Below are 17,686 nucleotides of genomic sequence, written 5' to 3'. Positions count from 1 at the left end.
ATAGCTACAGTCGATGAAGGGGGGGCTAATCAATAAATTCATCGTCAGTGATGCTACGGAAAAATGAAGATGAGTCTATATGTCCAGGAAAGCAAACCTCTAATTAGTGGTGCACACAGCATGTTGCTGGATGGGAGCTGACACTGGGTGGGATCCTTATCCACTTTCCATGGGAGGCAACAAGGAGTTCTATCACAACTCTGGAGCCAGACTGCCTGGGTTCAAAACCTGCTCCCCCCATTTACTAACTCAGGCAAATTTCTTAGTATTTCTAAGTCTTAATACATCCAGATGTATAATGAGGGTGATCACAGAACCTGAACAAAGAAGTGTTATTGTAAAAATTAAATGAAGTAACCAGGGGGTACCTGGGTGGCTCAGTCAGTTAAGCATTAGCCTTTGGCTCAAGTCATGACCTCAGGGTCCTGGAATCCAGCCCTGTGATAGGCTCCATGCTCAGCGGGGAGCCTGCTTCTCCTTCTCCCTCTGCCCCTCCTCCCTTCCCCCGCCACCCCCCAGCTCATACTCATGCTCTCTCTCTCAAATATATACAATATTTTTTAAACAAACTAAATAAGGGGCACCTGCGTGGCTCAGCGGTAGAGCATCTGCCTTTGGCTCAGGGAGTGATCCCAGAGTCCTGGGATCGAGTCCCACATGGGGCTCCCTGTGAGGAGCCTGCTTCTCCCTCTGCCTGTGTCTCTGCCTCTGTGTGTGTGTGTGTGTGTTTCTCTCATGAATAAATAAATAAAATCTTAAAAAAATCTAAATGACGTAGCCAGATGAGACACTGACCACAGTGCCTGGCACACACACCGTGAACTCACAGTAGTGAACACCTACAGTACATACTTACATGTGCAGCTTAACTGAAAGAATCAGGGCCAAAGCTTTAAAAAAAAAAATCTCTGGGCTGTAGGTGGTACTTATTCTGTTCACTAGTGGGCTATTTTGTGAAAGATGCAGCACTGGAGAGCTACTTAAAAATCTCAGTGAATCACATAATCAAAAAGTCCTCTATAGAACACCTGGGTGGTTCAGTGGTTGAGCATCTGCCTTCAGCTCAGGGCATGATCCTGGGGTCCTGGGATCGAGTCCTGCATCGGGCTCCCTGCATGGAGCCTGCTTCTCCCTCTGTCTGTGTCTCTGTCTCTCTCTCTCTCTCTCTCATGAATAAATAAATAAATAAATAAATAAATAAATAAATAAATAAATAAATAAATAAAATCTTTAAAAAAAAAAAAAGTCCTCTTCAAACGCAGATTATGGTCACTGGTCTCTCGACCCTCCCTGCATCAGACCCCTTCTCTGAAGATATCCCGAAGTCAAACCCTGGAGAATAAGGAACTGTCTAAGAAGATTTAGGTTCGAGTCTGACAAACAACACAATCCATCACTGAAAGTTGGCAAATCCCTCTGCCCCATAGGTGAATTGCTTCCCTGACATCCAGGACTGGCTCCAATTCAGTGGGCAGTGGGATCAGGGATAAAAGAATTCATCCAGCAGCAAGAGCTAGAAAGGGAGGCTCTGAAATCAATCACCTATTTCAGAACATGGAAGAGAGTGGAGACTCCTGTCTTCCGAGGGCGCAGCGCTAGGCCTAAGGACCCCTCTGAGCGCCACCGGGCCTGGGGTACTTTCAGGGCTGGCACGAAACACAACACCCATATGTGTGGAGCACCCATCCTGGGAAGACACTTTCTAAACTGAAACTGCAAAAAGGCAGAAGAAATCCTAAATGAGATCATGTTTGCTTAACCGGAGCATCTCCCAGGACATGGTAACTGTATTATTTGGAAGTTCTTTCTCCCCCACGAGTCTCATTTGAGACAGGGTAGCTAACAGCTCAGGCTTGGGAGTCAGAAGAATCTGGGTTGCTGAGTAACCATGGGCAAGGTGGCTCCTCTTTCCTTGTACGGGTTGCCTCACCTGTGAAACGTGGATGACAACATTACCCATTTTTTAGGATTGTGGTTGACATGCAGCCGTATGATGTGTAAAACAGGCTTAGTGCAGTTCCTAACACATAACAAATGTTTGATGAATATTAGCCACTATTATTTATTATTCTCACCATAGACCTTCCTGACCGATTTTATTATCCTAACATTATCAAGAAGGAAGTGGCACATAGAGGTGAGTGACTTGGATAATGTCAGCCGATCTACGTTGTTCCCCCTCCTGGTTCCATTCTTTCTGGTCCACTCTCAGAAGAGAAGAGCCCTTGGGAGCCACTGACAGGCCAGGCCAAAGGCTCTGGTTTCCAGGTAAAACAGGAAACTGCCTCCAGGCTCACTGCTGACTTTCCCCCCCTCCTTGGGTGGGACCAAAGTGGAGGTGAAACACTGTGCCCTGCTCCTCTGTTCGCCCCGACAGGAGCCCTCATCTGCTCTGCCTTCTGGGAGAGTGTGCTGGTCTCGGAGCCCAGCGCTGAAGCAGGTGCGGGCATATTTTAAGCTCCAGCAAATAACTTTAATTGAGCTCTCCTTAGACATATGAACCCACAGAGCGATTTTTTTTCCTCTCTTCTAATAAAAAAAGACCCACAACAAACCAGATGGGTCTCAGCTCCTCCCCAACACCCCCTCCCCACTCTTCAGACTCCCCTAATAAATCTTTTAACTCTAAAGAAATTACCTTTCTTGAAGTGGGTATTTTATTTGGTCGCATGTGTGGACTCAAGCTGCCTCTGTGGGCCAGAATGTGGGTCAGAAGGATGCGGGCCAAAGAATGAGGCCGGAGGCTGAGGCCTGCTGGTTCGGGCTGGGTTGGTACCTGCATTCCGACTCATCCAGAACTTTCACCAATTGCCTCCGTGGGCCGGTGCCACTCACTCCTGGCTCACTGACCACCACTGTTGCTTCCCCCACCTCCCCACAGATTCAACATCTTCACCCCTCACCATCCTTACCTAAACTAAACTCTCCGCCGTGGCGTGGAGCTTCCGAAGCTGCTGGCTCACGTGGAAGGATCCAGATGGATTCCCTCCGCCAGAAGCCAGACTAACTCCTTGACAAAGTGTCCAGAAAGAGTGATGAAAAAGAAGCTCCCCGTACCTCCTGTCACCCAAACAAGGTGGTGATGTGGGGCATGGAGTTCTGTCTCAGTTTGCAGACGTGTGTTCTTTTTGAACATCCTGTATGAAGATGGCAGCAGGAGGAAGAGAGAAATACAATGGGAATGGATTCCAGACTCCCCTAGAAAAAAAAAGACTTCAAGAATCGCCCAGGGCAAGAGAGAGAGAGAAGCAACACGCTCTGGGTTCTGATTTATGAGCACTGAATTATTGGTAGGAGGGCCCAGAAGGAGTCGTTTACAACAGAAATTATTGCAGGCAAATGTTGGTTGGTATTTTAAATCACTCACTAATATTGATAGGTTAATGCCTGTCACACTTGCTTAAGGGTCATGGGGGGAAAAAAACCCCACACAACTTTATCTTAGACTTGTTACCGGCTAAGGATAATGATAAATACACCTTTTCGGCTTGGTTTTGGGTTGGGTTTTTTTTTTTTTTTTTTTTCCCTCCAGCAAAGCCTGCTGTATTATTTATGGTTTTCTGAGTCCACTAGCTGTAGCCGGTCTCTGGATTTTAAAAGGTTGATTTGCAAAACAACAAAAACAGGGCACCCGTCTCGTGAGGCTGGTGGGAAGGCAAAGCGGCCCCTCCGAGGACCCCCTCGTGCAGCGGCCTGGGCGCCTCGGGCAGCGGGGGCCAGATGGCCAGGGCATATTGTTCCCTTTTTGGTGATAGTCCTGCTGCGGCAAATAAAGTTAAATCAAAAGGTTAGTGCTCTGCAAGAGGGTGGCGGAGCTGGCTGCAGCTGACGAGGGGCAGGGATGCTGAGCAGCGAGGACGCAGCGGCTGCTCCCTCGGAAGGCGAAGGAGAGGCCTTGGCTGCACGAGTGGAAAATCATGGATCTTGGAGTCCTCTCGTCCCTGGGGCCTGAGGAGCCACAAAATACAACCTGCGTCTACCTAAGACTAGGGCAGGAGGGAGGTACAGTCGCTCTCCCTCTGTCTGAGGTCTGAAGAGCTCTCTTCACTTCCCCCAGACAACAACAGTGCATTCCTCTGGGGGTGATCTGGGGTGATTTTGAGAGGGTCAAATGCCCACGACTGTCAGAAGTGGAACAAAACTCTGGAATCCAGGTGAGCAGCAGAGGATCATCCTAATGGGTGCATGACACTTTTAACCCTGACACAGAATTCACAGATTATTCAGAGAATGTCTAGAAAAGATTTAAGAAACTATGGACAACCACCCCCACCCCTTATATCTATACAGTTGGACAAAAAGCAGGCCACAGAGGGGAAGTGAGCTGCCCAAGGCTCAAGGTCACACGACAAGGAGGCAGAGCCGGGCACCCAGAGCCAGCCTTCTATGCTGCACACCCCCTTCCCCACCGGGGAACCACACCACAGGGATCCACGGCGGGGTGGGGGCTTGGAGGGTGCCAGGGATGTGCAAAGTCACAGGCTCCACCACATGTGCCAATTTTAAACAGTGACTAAGAGAGAATATTCTCCATAAAGGTAAACACAATATCCAGTAGAATGCAATCCTGGCGTTGTCTTTTAAATCACCTTTGTCATAAATCATGTCTGAGCTTGCCTTAGATTTCAGAATCCGCTACCCCCTCCCCAGTTCCAAAGGTGGGATGGTCTGATTTCCTGCCCTGCACTGGGCTCCGCTCTGTGCTCTAACTCGAAGACGTACATCCTTGAGCTCCTTTTCTCCTGGAGTTGCCAAAGCACACCGTTTACCCACGAGGCCTGCAGTTTCCAGGGTTTGGAACACAATTAGGCAGTCTGCAAAAGCATTTGTTATTTACCTGTGAGACTCAGGCCATCCTTCGGTGCCAATTGGGTCTCGCAGGTAAATATGAACTTGGGCAGACTTAAAAAAAAAAAAAAAGGCAAGCATTAAAATACGTATTGAGGGATTTTTAAATGCTGATTTCATTCTTTTTGGTTAAGTACCTTTCTTTCCACTTCAGTCCCCCAAACAGAACATTATTTATGCAATTTCAGTGCTTTTGATGTTGTTCTAATCTAGAACATATTTATAGGCAGAACTTTTGGTTTCCTGCCACTGACTTGAGTGCACATCAGCCACTGTTTCTGCTAAGCAATATTCTGGCCTCCCCTTTGAAAATTACTTAGGAAAAGGTGGTCTTTCCAAAGGAATGTAAAATCATTGACACAACAAGTTTAACTTTTTAAAAAATGGAGGCTATGGGGACGCCTGGATGGCTCAGTGGTTGAGCAACTGCTTCAGCTCAGATCGTGATCCCAGGGTCCTGGGATGGAGTCCCGCATCAGGTTCCCCACAGGGAGCCTGCTTCTCCCTCTGCCTGTGTCTCTGCCTCTCTCTGTGTGTCTCTCATAAATAAATAAATAAATAAATAAATAAATAAATAAATAAATAAATAAATAAAATCTTTTAAAAAATGGAAGCTATGTTTCTGTTCAAGCAAAATTTGAAAACGGCAAAATTCTCAAATCCATCTGCTCCGTTAGATTGTTTTATCCCCTTGAAGCCAGTCCACGTGTGTCACTTCCATTAGGAAATGTACAGGGCTCTCCACTCCTTTTCAGAGAATGTGAGGTTGGTGCCACAGCTCTATTTAGAGTTCCAAATGGAAACTGAGAGATTTTAACCTCTTTCTAAAGATGAGAACTTCAGAGAGGGAGGAGACAGGTGAGATAGTATTGTCAAACTCGGATTTTATAGATGATCTCTGAGTCCACTAGCTGTAGCCAGTCTCTGGATTTTAAAAGGTTGATTTGCAAAGCAACAAAAACAGGGCACCCGTCTCACCCAGGCACACCCACCCAGATCCCAGCTGGAATAGGCAGGTAGGAAGCCAGAGGGCGGTACCCAAGTCCCTGGACTCCTCACTCAGTGCTCTTGCCAGAACCTCCCACTGACTTCCTAGCACCCCAGTCATGACTCGAGCAACCAGGGACTTCATTCTATAGGCCTGAGCATCACCAGAAAATAGATTTAATCAAAGTCTAGTGCATCCCCTTGTGCTCACTATAAACTGAGACCACTAATAGATACCCTAGTTATCAAAGTGAAACCTCCATCCTCACACTTGTTTGCGTAAACCTGTGGTTTGGATATTAGCTAGTGGCTAGAGCCAAAAACTAAGTGATGTGAGTTTGAACTTTCAACATTTTTGCGAACTAAATAAGCCACTGAGAATTTTACCATTCAACTAAGGATTTCACAATAGATCCTTGAATTAATATTTTTAAGTTTTTTTCTTCTAACAATACACAAACACACTTGAACTGGAGGCTAGGATGAGCCCTGCTCTCCTACACACACCCCTCCTCTCTCCACGCCCACCCCAGCCAAAAAAATACAGTTTTCTAAGAACTACATTTTTTCTGACATCTTGTACATTCTGACGTCCGGAGAGAATTCCCATTTTCTACACTCAGCACTTTGAGGGCCATCAGGGTCAAAGCACCAGTATTCCCAAAAGATCCCTGATAGTTCATCCAGAACAATCACTACTGGCTGCTCCGCCCCTCTTGTTACTAGCTGACGCCAATTTCTCAAATAAGCATCACCTTTTTGTTGTTGTTGTTTACCAGGAATACAAAGCCAAAAGATAAATCAGAGACACAATGAAGTTGTAGCAGTTCCAGACTAGCTCTAAATCCTATTCTGTAAACACCAGGTGCCCAAGTTAAGAAAAGAAAAAAAGAAAAGAAAAGAAAAGAAAAGAAAAGAAAAGGAAAGGAAAGGAAAGGAAAGGAAAAGAAAAAAGAAAAGAAAAGAAAAGAGAAAAAAGAAAGAAAAGAAAAGAAAAGAAAAGAAAAGAAAAGAAAAGAAAAGAAAAGAAAAGAAAAGAAGAAACTACATCCTGGTCTCAAAGCTTCCAGAGACCTGTCCCACCTTTCTTGATGGCAAAATTTAGATGCAGATTTTTACTGGTTAAATAATAGGATGGGGATAAGTCAGCATCCAAGCCCTCGTAAGTTAAGTAATATGCTTTGTGGGTCATTACTATGATCATAAACATTGGCGTTATTAAGGAAAACATTGGAAATACTCAACCTGCTTTTTCATTTCTTAAAACTGTATGTTTTAAGACTGCATGTATGTTTTTATAAAAATAAGATTTATTTATTTTGGGGTGCTACATGTATTTCTATGTACAAGATTCTAAGATTCTTTCATCTTTTTCTTGCCAAACTCAAAACTGCTATATTATGCTAGATAAGTAAAGGCTTTATATTGCCAAGCAACACGCTTTAATAAAAGTTTTTTTTTCTTTCCATTTCTATAGTAACTCAACCTTACCCTAAGTTGTAAAAATTGGCATTGTGTGCAGAATTACTGAGGAGGATTAATAGGCAGAAAATCATCAGAATCTAAAAATTCTGTTTAAGCAGAGCTGGTGACTGGTGATTTCATATCTAAATTTGCACAGCTGCCAAAGGAAAGTTAAAAACGACATCTAAAGGATGAACAGCTGTGGTCAAAATTATGCTGCGGTGTTAATCTTTATGAGCTTCTTCGATAGGATTCAAACCAATGCCAGAAATTTCCAAATAGATTCCTTTCCAGAACGAGTCAGAATTGCCATGTTCTGAGGTTTTGGTCTTCTTTAAAATAAAATAATAATAAATTCAATTACATTAAAACTCTCCTCAGATGAAAATTAAAAACTCAGTTCTGTTGCATCATGCTTTTTTATGAAGATGAATTAAAATGTCTTCATTGCTTTTAAAGGATGTGGTTAAAATTATTAAATTATTACTGAATCTCGTTCTCAAAAACCACTTGCAGCTTTTTTCCATGTTCTTCCACATGTTATAATGGAGATCCCTAAAATTTTGCCAATTTGGCAACAGGTCCAATAGATGATTATTAAGCCATGCTCGACTGTAAAGCTTTCTAACTTCTATAATATTTTGTAGTCTTCTATAGAACTCAAAGGACCACTCGCCATCTTTGGAATCACTCATAATGTTCTGGGCAAAACCTTAGGAAAATGACACAGAGTTAGAGTTAGCTGCCAAGACACAATATATTTCAACTGAAGACTAATAATCTTTGGAAACGAGTTCCTGTATTCCTCCTCTACTTATTGGTTAATCTGATATAGTTTCCAAGGTTTGGAATGGTCATGCCTTTTGTGTTCTAAAAAGAGATTAGGGGCTCCCTGAAAAGAAAAAAATCGACTCACTTTCTCTAGCTTGAGCCTGCCTGCTGAAGGTCTTTCGAACCTTCTAAGTAAACAGCCATGTGCATACATTAGTGGTGCTTGCTCTAAGAAGGAAAAAAAAAAAAAAAAGGTTGGCCTTTTCCCTGTAAATATGGACTCTTAAGCCTCTAAATGATTTGCCAAACCGAATCGGATAATAAAGGGTTTAAACTTTGCCACTTTGGGGTTAATGTGAAAGGCTTGTCAACATCAGATTGTTTAGACATTAAAAGGAACGCGCTGTGCGCCTCCTTTTCAACCTCAGTGTTGCAGCTCCCAGTGAATTTACCCAGCTGTAAGTGATTCCAGATGCGCTGCAGTGACAAGCTCCAGTCTCAGGGTACTTATTCATTTCACATTAAAATCTCATGTTCCCAGGTCTGAGCCGTTATCTGACTGAGATCTGATTAGGGAATACAGCAGAGAGGCATTTCCAGACCCGGAGCCTGCCCTCACTCCCTGGCACGATCGCTGACCAACAGGCAGCTCAGATCCAGGGAGAGGCGCTTGGGGTACGCGGGGGGCTCAGCTCTACCTTTGGGTTACTGTATCATCTCGGCCAATCTCGTCCTACTGGGCTATCTCACTGATCCTGGACAGGCCCGTAGACATCTCAGCTTGGCTAATTCCTCAGCCAAACACAAACTTTCTCCCCCCACCGAAGAGGGGTAGGGCCTGTGACTTTGTACGTTGTCTAGCACGGCCCCTGCATGCAGAAGGGCTCACGGTGGGCGCGCTCTGAGTGATGACTGATGTGCAGGATCCGCAAGCCCTCAATTCTCGCTCCTGCCCCCAGCTGCTGCCCGCAACAGCAGAAGGAAAGCAGAAGTTGCAAGAGGAGGAGAAAGAAACGGTAAAGGAGTTCGGGAGCACGGAGAAAGCCCCCAGTCAACCAGGTAGTCGTGCCTTTTCTTCCCCGTGCAAAGGCCGCGAGGGACCTCCCTGACCTCTGGCATGAACAGGGTGCTTGGTTCTGAGTCCGTTTTCATTTCTTTACCCAAAGTGCCAAAGTACAAATGCTATTGGCTGATGGTTTCTTCCATGACACGTGTCAGAGGCACCTGGCTGGAGAAAGAGAAGGTGAGCTGACGGCTGTGCACAGAGACTAAAGATAATGCGGGGAGGATGCTACTTCTGTGACACCCATGAAAGGACTCAAAATTAAGGATCACTATTATTTTATTTTGCCTTCTAGCCAGGCTTTCCGTTTGTTCTGGGCTTTACTGTTTTGTTTTGCCTTTTGCCCTACTCCGTTGTCACTTTGAGGAGGTAGAGAGAGAGAGAGAGCACCATGAACCCCTAGCTGATCGACTGTGGTCACAGGCTGCTGGGCAGCCCCAGAGCCATCAGAAGCTCCTGTCACTGGACTCCCGTCACACTGGAAGCCCCAGAAAACATGCACTGAATACTGTAACCCCCTCACCATGTGCTCAGTCTCCCCCAAGAGGAACAGGAAAGAATCACTCAAACCCCAGATTCAGAGTGGAGAGGATTTAAAAAGTCAGGGAATCCCCAGACCTGCCTGGGGTAGGGGGAGCTCTAAGTGGGGGTTGGGGGGTGCAGAATGAGCTGGCCACATGGAAGGAGAGCAGCGGCATTTGGTTTGGTGGTGGGCAGATTTTCTTTTATGACTGCTAAACGCCTGCCTTTCTCCCCAAGCAATTACAGTGCCGCTTCCCATCAAGGTGGCTGTTAGCAGATCTCCAAGTTGCGGTGAATAAATCAAGAAGGCTATTGGCAGCTGTTGTGGAGAGTGGCCCGGATGGTCCTCCTGGTCATTCCATCACAGGGATGGGGGCATCGCGGCAACAGTCTAGGCTGAGTGGTTCTGTGGCTAAAGAAAAGAGGGCAGCAGCGCTCCTGTGGCCCAAAGGGGCCGAAGAGGGAAGGTACGCTTGGCCCTCCCGCTGCAGGTTGAGAACAAGGGCACCTGCCAACTTGAATTCCCCGCTACGGCAATGCTCGGCCCAAGGAAAACTAACCAAGGCACCCGCCTCCGGCGCACAGAGTGGTTTCAAACGCTGTCATTACCCTTAATGAGAAGCAACACAAACGGGTGATTCGGTGCACAGTGGACACAATTCAGTTAGTAATGAAAGCTTTTAAAAGACGCCGTCGAAGATGCATGTTAGACACGCGTGGCAAATCTGGGGTGTGGCGTGGGGGGATTTCACCCTACAACGTGCAGTGGCTTCGGGCGGGCAAAAGGCTGCTCAAACCTCATGGGACCTTTGATCCACTTGCAACATGAAGGGTTCTAGAAGCGTGGGTACCCGTCTTGGTGTGGCTAAGCACACACCCACACGCAGGACCCACATGGAGAGCGATGGGGAGTTCCCCGTTCGGTTGTACAGATCTCTGCTCACGGGCATCGTCACACTCACATCCCACAAAAGCATTAGCAGCAACCTGCTGTATGCCCTACTGATGCAAGGAAGCATTTCCTCCACGATCGTGTTTGGGGGTGAAAGGAGAGTAAATGATTTGGGAAAGCTGCCAGGGGTGTTTGGAGGCCAGGTGGGCCGGGTCCTCAGAGGGGACAGGCGTGCTAGGCTAAGTAGCAGTCCCCACACCGGACAGGCTTCGTGTGCCAGCTGCAGACCCAAGCCCTGCCCCCGGCCCTCGAGTCACATTGTGTCATGCCACACAGCATTTGGATCAGGAGACGGCTGTGGCGTGCTGCGTAATATTTTTAAAAGCCCATTTCCCTGTTCAGGGGGAAGCAGGTGGAAAGCAGAACCCCTGAAGGGCAGATACTTTCAAAGGCCCCACAGGCAATTCTCCAATAAAAGAGCAAGCAAAGCTGGCATATATCCCAAACTTTCAAATTGACCTTCTCTCTTGATCTGGGACTTAATGCCTCCAAACCAAACTAATTCCAAAAGTCACCTTCTCAACTTCTCTGCACAATTTTTTTTTTTTAAACAAATGAAAGCTCAGGTACAGGCTCCCCTCGCAGCCCTTCTGACGTCCTTAGCTGCTCAAATTAAATCTGAATGGTTCGTCTCTTTTTATTATACGATGGGCCATATGTCACCAAAATAAAAACCCAGCTGAAATCCCAGTACAGATAAAGGGCATGAAAGGCTGTTCCGGCCACAAAATAGAGACCCTGTTTAAATCTTATTAAACAATAACACCCACCCAACCATCCCCTCCCCCCTCTGGAAAAAAAATTCAGGAAGGAAATTGTGGTTAAATCATCTCATAGTTTGGCAAAAACTTCTACCTCTGAAAAATGAAAAGAAAAAAAAACTTCGTTCTGTGCTGGACTCACACAGGCTAATAAAAAGCAGGACTGTATTGCTTTGCACTGTAGCTGTCAAATTCTCAGCAATGAAATACAGATCCTGACTCTCCTGGTCCCTGGAGTCCTACCCCCTCAGACCACCAAAAAAGGAACAGCCGGGGGTGTGGGGGGGGGGGCATCATTTATCCTCTCCCACTCCAGAGTGAATCTTGTTTGTTGCTTTGTTTTATTTTTAATTTTTGCTTTTTTGGCCTGCAGATCTCTTTTCCTGAATAAAGTTTCCAGTGTTCTTATAAACACAGTCAGATAGACGTGTAAGGGGATGTTTGGGGCTGCTGCTTTCAAGAGCGGTGATTGTGCTTTCTTGCAAAGATGCTCTGCACTTACATTCAGAGAAGTCTAGGCATTGCCACAATGGCATGTGTGTCTTTAAATTAAGAAAGAAAGAAAGAAAGAGAGATCAAAAAGAAAAAACATTTCCATTTCACAAGGTCCCCCAGTGGCCTCAAACGCTCCTCCTCCACCATCAAAAATTCATAAAGGGGATCAGCATTCTTTACTGAATGGATCCCAGTGGCACCATAGACCTCGTTGGGGAGAGAGGCAATAAATATCGAATTATACACCTCATGGGAAGAAAGGACTGAAGGCTCGGCTTCAAGCCCTCCACATGGTCCCTGGGGGAGCTGGGTCCAGACTCAAGGTCCAGCACAGAAAGGAAATGGGTCAAGTGTGTCAATTTCTAGACTGATGACCTTTGACTTGCTTAATGACACTAGGAGGCCACCACAAAAAAAAAAAAAAAAAAAAAAAAAAAAGATGCCAAATGCCTTGGAGGAAAGAGATGGGGGGAGGGGTGCAGTTGGGGCCACAAGGAAACTGCAGCCACAGCACTGCAGTGGAGGATGGCCCCGGACCCCCTGCTAACTGTGATCTGTCCTTGGGAAGCTGACCAGGTGAGTGGTAGAAAATACATGCACAGAGAACTTTAATTCCCTCCGATGTTTGGTTCCTGGCCCCAGGAACACTTCATCTTCTGCCTGAAACTCCAAGAGCATGGTTTGTCCACTCCGCCACCAGAATTTGCCCATGCATAGTCCTCCCCTCTCCCTACTGCACCCCCAAAGCCCTCTTCCTCACCCCCACCGATGACTCTCGCTTCCAGCTACCACCGCCTGCTCTCAGCCACACCGGTGGCCCCAAAGCTTTGCTGTTTGGTACCACCCCCTTTGCATGCGCATTTTTGTGCCATCTCCCCACTTCTAACTCCTGACCAGCAGGAGCTCCTTGCCCCCACCCTGGCCTCCCGGCACTGCACACTGTGTCACAGACGCTGAATCAACGCTCTGTCACCCATGTCGATCGATCACTGCAAAGCAAAAGGGAAGAGTCTGGGTTCCAAAATGAAAATTATAGGGCAAAGCAAGTGGGGATGAAAGCATAAACAAATGTGTTCAGCTAGCATGTATCTGCATTTTGTCAGTTTAAGAATGCATGCACTTATTCATTCAATTAGCAGCATACAGAATAGGTCCCCAGGACTCCTTTCCTTAAACTGAAGGGTCTACATAGAAACTTTCAAAGTACTCTCACAGCTTAAATGCAAATTAGGAGTCTCACAACTGGTTAATAAAACGGCATAAAACCTTTTATGGACCAGAACACTTCCAGGTAGTCTTACAGAGCTCATGGACTAAGCTTTAAAAAACAAAACAAAACAAAACAACCAGGAGGCTGCACTTGTCCCAGAGGGAGGTCTCAGTAGCTTCAGCCCCTCATATTATATATAAAGTTGACCCACTTAGAGTTTGGATTTGGATGGGCATTTTTAGCTCCTGCTGTCAGACACCTGGGCTGAAGTTCCCACTTAGGCTTCAGAAACAGTTGAAGTTCCTCCCACTCGAGCTTTCTGAACTCTACTGCCAATTCTGTGAGCTAGTACTTCAGACATTTGCTAAATGGTTAAGTGGCAAGAAGCTTTAAGCCCAGAACACCCACACTGAACTGCTCTCTTTTTCCGCCCATTCCCAGAGCCCAGGCTCAGTGGGACAGAGCCTAAGCCCTCTCAGCTCCACTCCAAAGTGAGAGCTTCCCACCCAGCTAGCCGGTGGCCCTGCTTCCCCATCCTTCACCCACCTCCTCAATCTTGCTCCTTCCTCAGTGTGTCTGACCCTCCCCAAACAGTGGGCATGGGAAGGAAAAGGTGAACTTTTCCCAGGGGAAGAGTTTTAATGCTGGGCTCCACGGGGAAGGAGCCTGAGCCTACTATCTAAAAGAAGGCTGGGGGCTGTGTGCGGATTTCATTGAACTGTTTACACTGCCCTCCAAGACCATTAAGAGGCTGGGCAGTGGCCCCTAACCTTTTAAGAGTGGCAACACACTAGCGCTGTCAGATTTCACCAGCACCTCCGCTCCCTTTCACCTTTACAAGGGGGAAAAGGTATTTTTTTTTTTTTTTTTAGTTATGGTTGGTTTAAATTATTTTGGCTTTCAGAATATGGAACCAGTCATTAAATTGAACAGAAACACACCAGGGTATAGATATATGGGCCAACCTTTTTGTGTTTATATCATAACATGTTATTATAATATATAACAGTGTACATAAATGTGTAATCATATATCAATATGTTATATTGACATATGATTATGTTGTATGTATATATTTCTATTTATAAGGTTGATATTTATAGGTAAGATAGATATGATCATCTCAATTCCATGGTGAAAAAATGAGACTTAGAGTATTTCAAGTGCTCTGAACAAATCACTCAGTTAATATGTGGCTGAAAAAGGACTCACACTTCACCTTCTTGAATGAATAGATTCATTATGACATTTTTAAAAATAAAAAAATTAGAACTTCTATATATCAGAAATAATAATGAAATGGTTATTCAAACTATGTCACATTCATCTGCTCAATGGAATAGTATTTATTCATTAAAAAAGGATGGGGGACACCTGGGTGGCTCAGTGGCTGAGTATCTGCCTTCGGCTCAGGTCATGATCCTGAGGTGCTGGGATCGAGTCCGGCATCAGGCTCCCTGCAGGGAGCCTGCTTCCCCCTCTTCCTGTGTCTCTGCCTCTCTGTGTGTCTCTCTTGAATAAATAAATATAATCTTTAAAAAAAAAAAAAAGGATAGGGGATTGCTGGGTGGCTCAGCGTTTTAATGCCTGCCTTTGGCCCAGGGTGTGATCCTGGAGTCCTGGGATCGAGTCCCACATCGGGCTCCCTGTGTGGAGCCTGCTTCTCCCTCTCCCTATGTGTCTCTGCTTCTCTCCCTCTCACTGTCTCTCACGAATAAATAAAATCTTTTTTTTAAAAAAAGGATAAAGAATATATAAGAGCTTGCCAAATGTTCATCATTCAATGTGGAAGTCAAAATAACAGAACTCAAAATCATGTGTCCTTTATCATGCATAAAAATACACCTGTAGGGAACACACAAAAGTAAAAATAATTATGCTAAACTGCTGAGAGTTGTAGTGAGTTTTATCCTGCTATTTCCAGACTTTTATTGTTTTGCTATTTCATTTTATAAGTGAAAAGAAAACTTGAAATAAGTCTTCTGATCTGAGCTCAGTGCTGCCTCCAGTGGGAAGACATCTTTCACACTCCTATCTTCCCCCTTGGCCACATGGCACCCAACTTGAGAATTGGGCTTTGGGTTCCCAACATGACCCAACAAGCTGGGGTGCAAGGAAGAGCCAGGACTCTGAGCTCCAGTCTCTAGCCCTGGCCCCAGCTTCCCAGGCACTCTGCTCAGGTTCTGGCTGCATGTAGCCCCTGCTCGTCAGGGGCCTCTCAGCTTATGAATTATGAAAGCTCTCTGGGTGTGCCCACTGGTGCATATGGATCAGCCGAGCCCCCCAGTGCTGGAGACATAACAAAGGATTTCCCTCCATGGTATCAATGTCAATTTAAAAATCAAAAACTGTACTTTGTGAACTACAGCCTTCTATGTCAGTGGGGTGTTGTTCAAAAGATACCCCAAGATAACCGTTCAATGATTGCTTCAAAAGAAATAACAAAATCTAAGCATTCTTTTAATGGCAGATGTATTCCCTCAATATTTATCACACTGCCATATGCTGGGCTCTCTCCTCTCCTCCTTCGCTCAAAGAGATTGAAAAGTAAACCAAGAGGTGTACAACTTTGTAGGCTGATGTATGTACTCGGGTGCAAACTCAAGTTTCTTCTGGAATGTGAAATCTAGGGGGAGCTGGATCTCCAGATTTATGAAGACTATAAGAACTTGAGCATTTTGGGGCACCTGGGTTGCCCAGTGGTTAAGCATCTGCTGTTGGCTCAGGTCGTGATCCCGGGGTCCTGAGATCGAGTCTTGTATCAGGCTCCCTACATGGAGCCTGCGTCTCCCTCTGTCTGTGTCTCTGCCCCTCTCTGTGTGTCTCTCATGAATAAATAAAATCATTTAAAAAGGGGAAAAAAAGAATTCAAGCATTTCATGGAGTGGTGCAAAAAAATGGCTGTCTCACAAGAACAACCTTGGCTGAGTCCATTCGAGTGTCAGATTCACACACAGTTGCATTGGCCATATCATTAAAAGTGGATGTAAACATACCCCCAAACCTAGGTTTACCAACATTTACAAGCAAACAAGGCACAGAGCCTGGGAAAACTCAGTGAGGTCCATCAATCCTGCTTGCACCTCCAAAATCCCCGTTTCCAGGCGATGAAATTTGCCCAATGTTCCTTGACGTCTAAATTTTGGGAACAGCCCAGGGTTCTTCCTTCGAGTAAAGGCTGTTATATTTTTACAGAATGAGATGTGCAAAGCTCAGAGCTGCAGCTATCCGTCCTGGGTGTTCTCAAAGATTTTTATCCGCCTACTCCCTGAAACTGAGAAACTTTTCAAAAAACGCATTTTCTGCCAAAAAAAAAAAAAAGAAGAAGAAGAAAAAACACATTTCTACAATAAGCAAAGGGAAAGGTATCTTCTGTCTCCAGATCTCAGGGATAGTAAAACTCCCCTCTTAAGGTGGAGAATTGTTTTATATTTGAATAGTGATAGAAACAGAACTGAACAGAGCATGGGCTGGGGAGGAATGTCACCAAGGTGGGAATTACCCAGTATAATTCATGCCTCCAACGAGATCTCGACATTCTCCAGGGCTCCCTGTGGCCAGCCCCCCTCTCTCTGCCAATGCCATATAAGACAGACCCTTTAAAACTGGCTGGGAACTTAGCTCCTGTCTTCTCTGAAATACCCAGTGGCTACATTTAAAATATATGATACCACAGTAGATTTCTTCGCACATGATATACACATAAAATTTCAGCATACTCCATCAGTAAACCCAGGTGGTAGGCCTCCCGAGAGCAAGGATGGAGAAATGATCTGGGGGGACTCAAGAGGTTTCCTGAGTCAACTTGGCCCTAATGAGAAAGTCAGGCACTTACGTGAGAAGCCAGGCTTCTGAACGAAGAAAACGTCATAGTGCGGCCCCTAACTGGCTGTGTGACCTTGGGCAAGTCACTTAACCTCTCTGTCTTTCAGTTTCCTCCTCTGTAACGGCATACACTAAAGGTCATCTCAGGTCCTAGACGTTCACCAAAACGCTCTTCTTGGTCTAGGACAGGAAGTGCTGAGGATCTTGCTATTGAAAAACGAGGTGAGGTGTTGGGAACATTTTATGAACTTAATGGTGATAATGCATAGACCTAAGATACACATTTATTTATTTAACACGTATTTGTTTAGGAACTATTATGTGGTGGGCATATATGGTGGAGTACAAAAATCCATGGTTCTTGCCCTCGTGAAGCTGATGGTTCAGCACCGCAGTTGTCTCTGAGCCTATCAAGCACCCTCTGGGACCCTTATATATGTACCAAGTGGGTCCACCTCGTTTCTCTTTGCTCATGCTGCAGCTCCTGCATGCAATGCCCTCCACCTATTTAACTCTGCCTCTATTTCAAAGCCCAGCTCCTTTGTGAGGCCTTCTTTTACCAACACTGCAGTCTACTCTGACTTCTTTCTCCTCTGGACTACTGTCCTTCTAGGAGCACTATTGAATATGAAACCATATCACTTGGTGAACTGCTGATAAGTACCCCCCAAATTATTACCCTACTGGATTATAACCTCCCCATCAACAGGGACATGCCTTCTTTTTTTTCATGTCCCCCATGGCACCAAACTTAGCGGTTCCTCAGTATATACACCTTTACTGATGCT

General features: G+C 45.5%; 1 protein-coding gene across 2 annotated transcripts in view; it reads right to left on the bottom strand.

Moving 5' to 3' along the window:
* Positions 1-17,686, bottom strand: part of EBF2 (EBF transcription factor 2) — a 191,457-nt gene that overhangs the window by 115,228 nt on the left and 58,543 nt on the right. The window lies entirely within an intron of this gene.

Source organism: Canis lupus, chromosome 25 (genome assembly GCF_011100685.1).
Source record: "Canis lupus familiaris isolate Mischka breed German Shepherd chromosome 25, alternate assembly UU_Cfam_GSD_1.0, whole genome shotgun sequence".
In the NCBI taxonomy this organism is placed as follows: Eukaryota; Metazoa; Chordata; class Mammalia; order Carnivora; family Canidae; genus Canis; species Canis lupus.
This window is presented reverse-complemented; position numbering and strand designations above follow the sequence as displayed.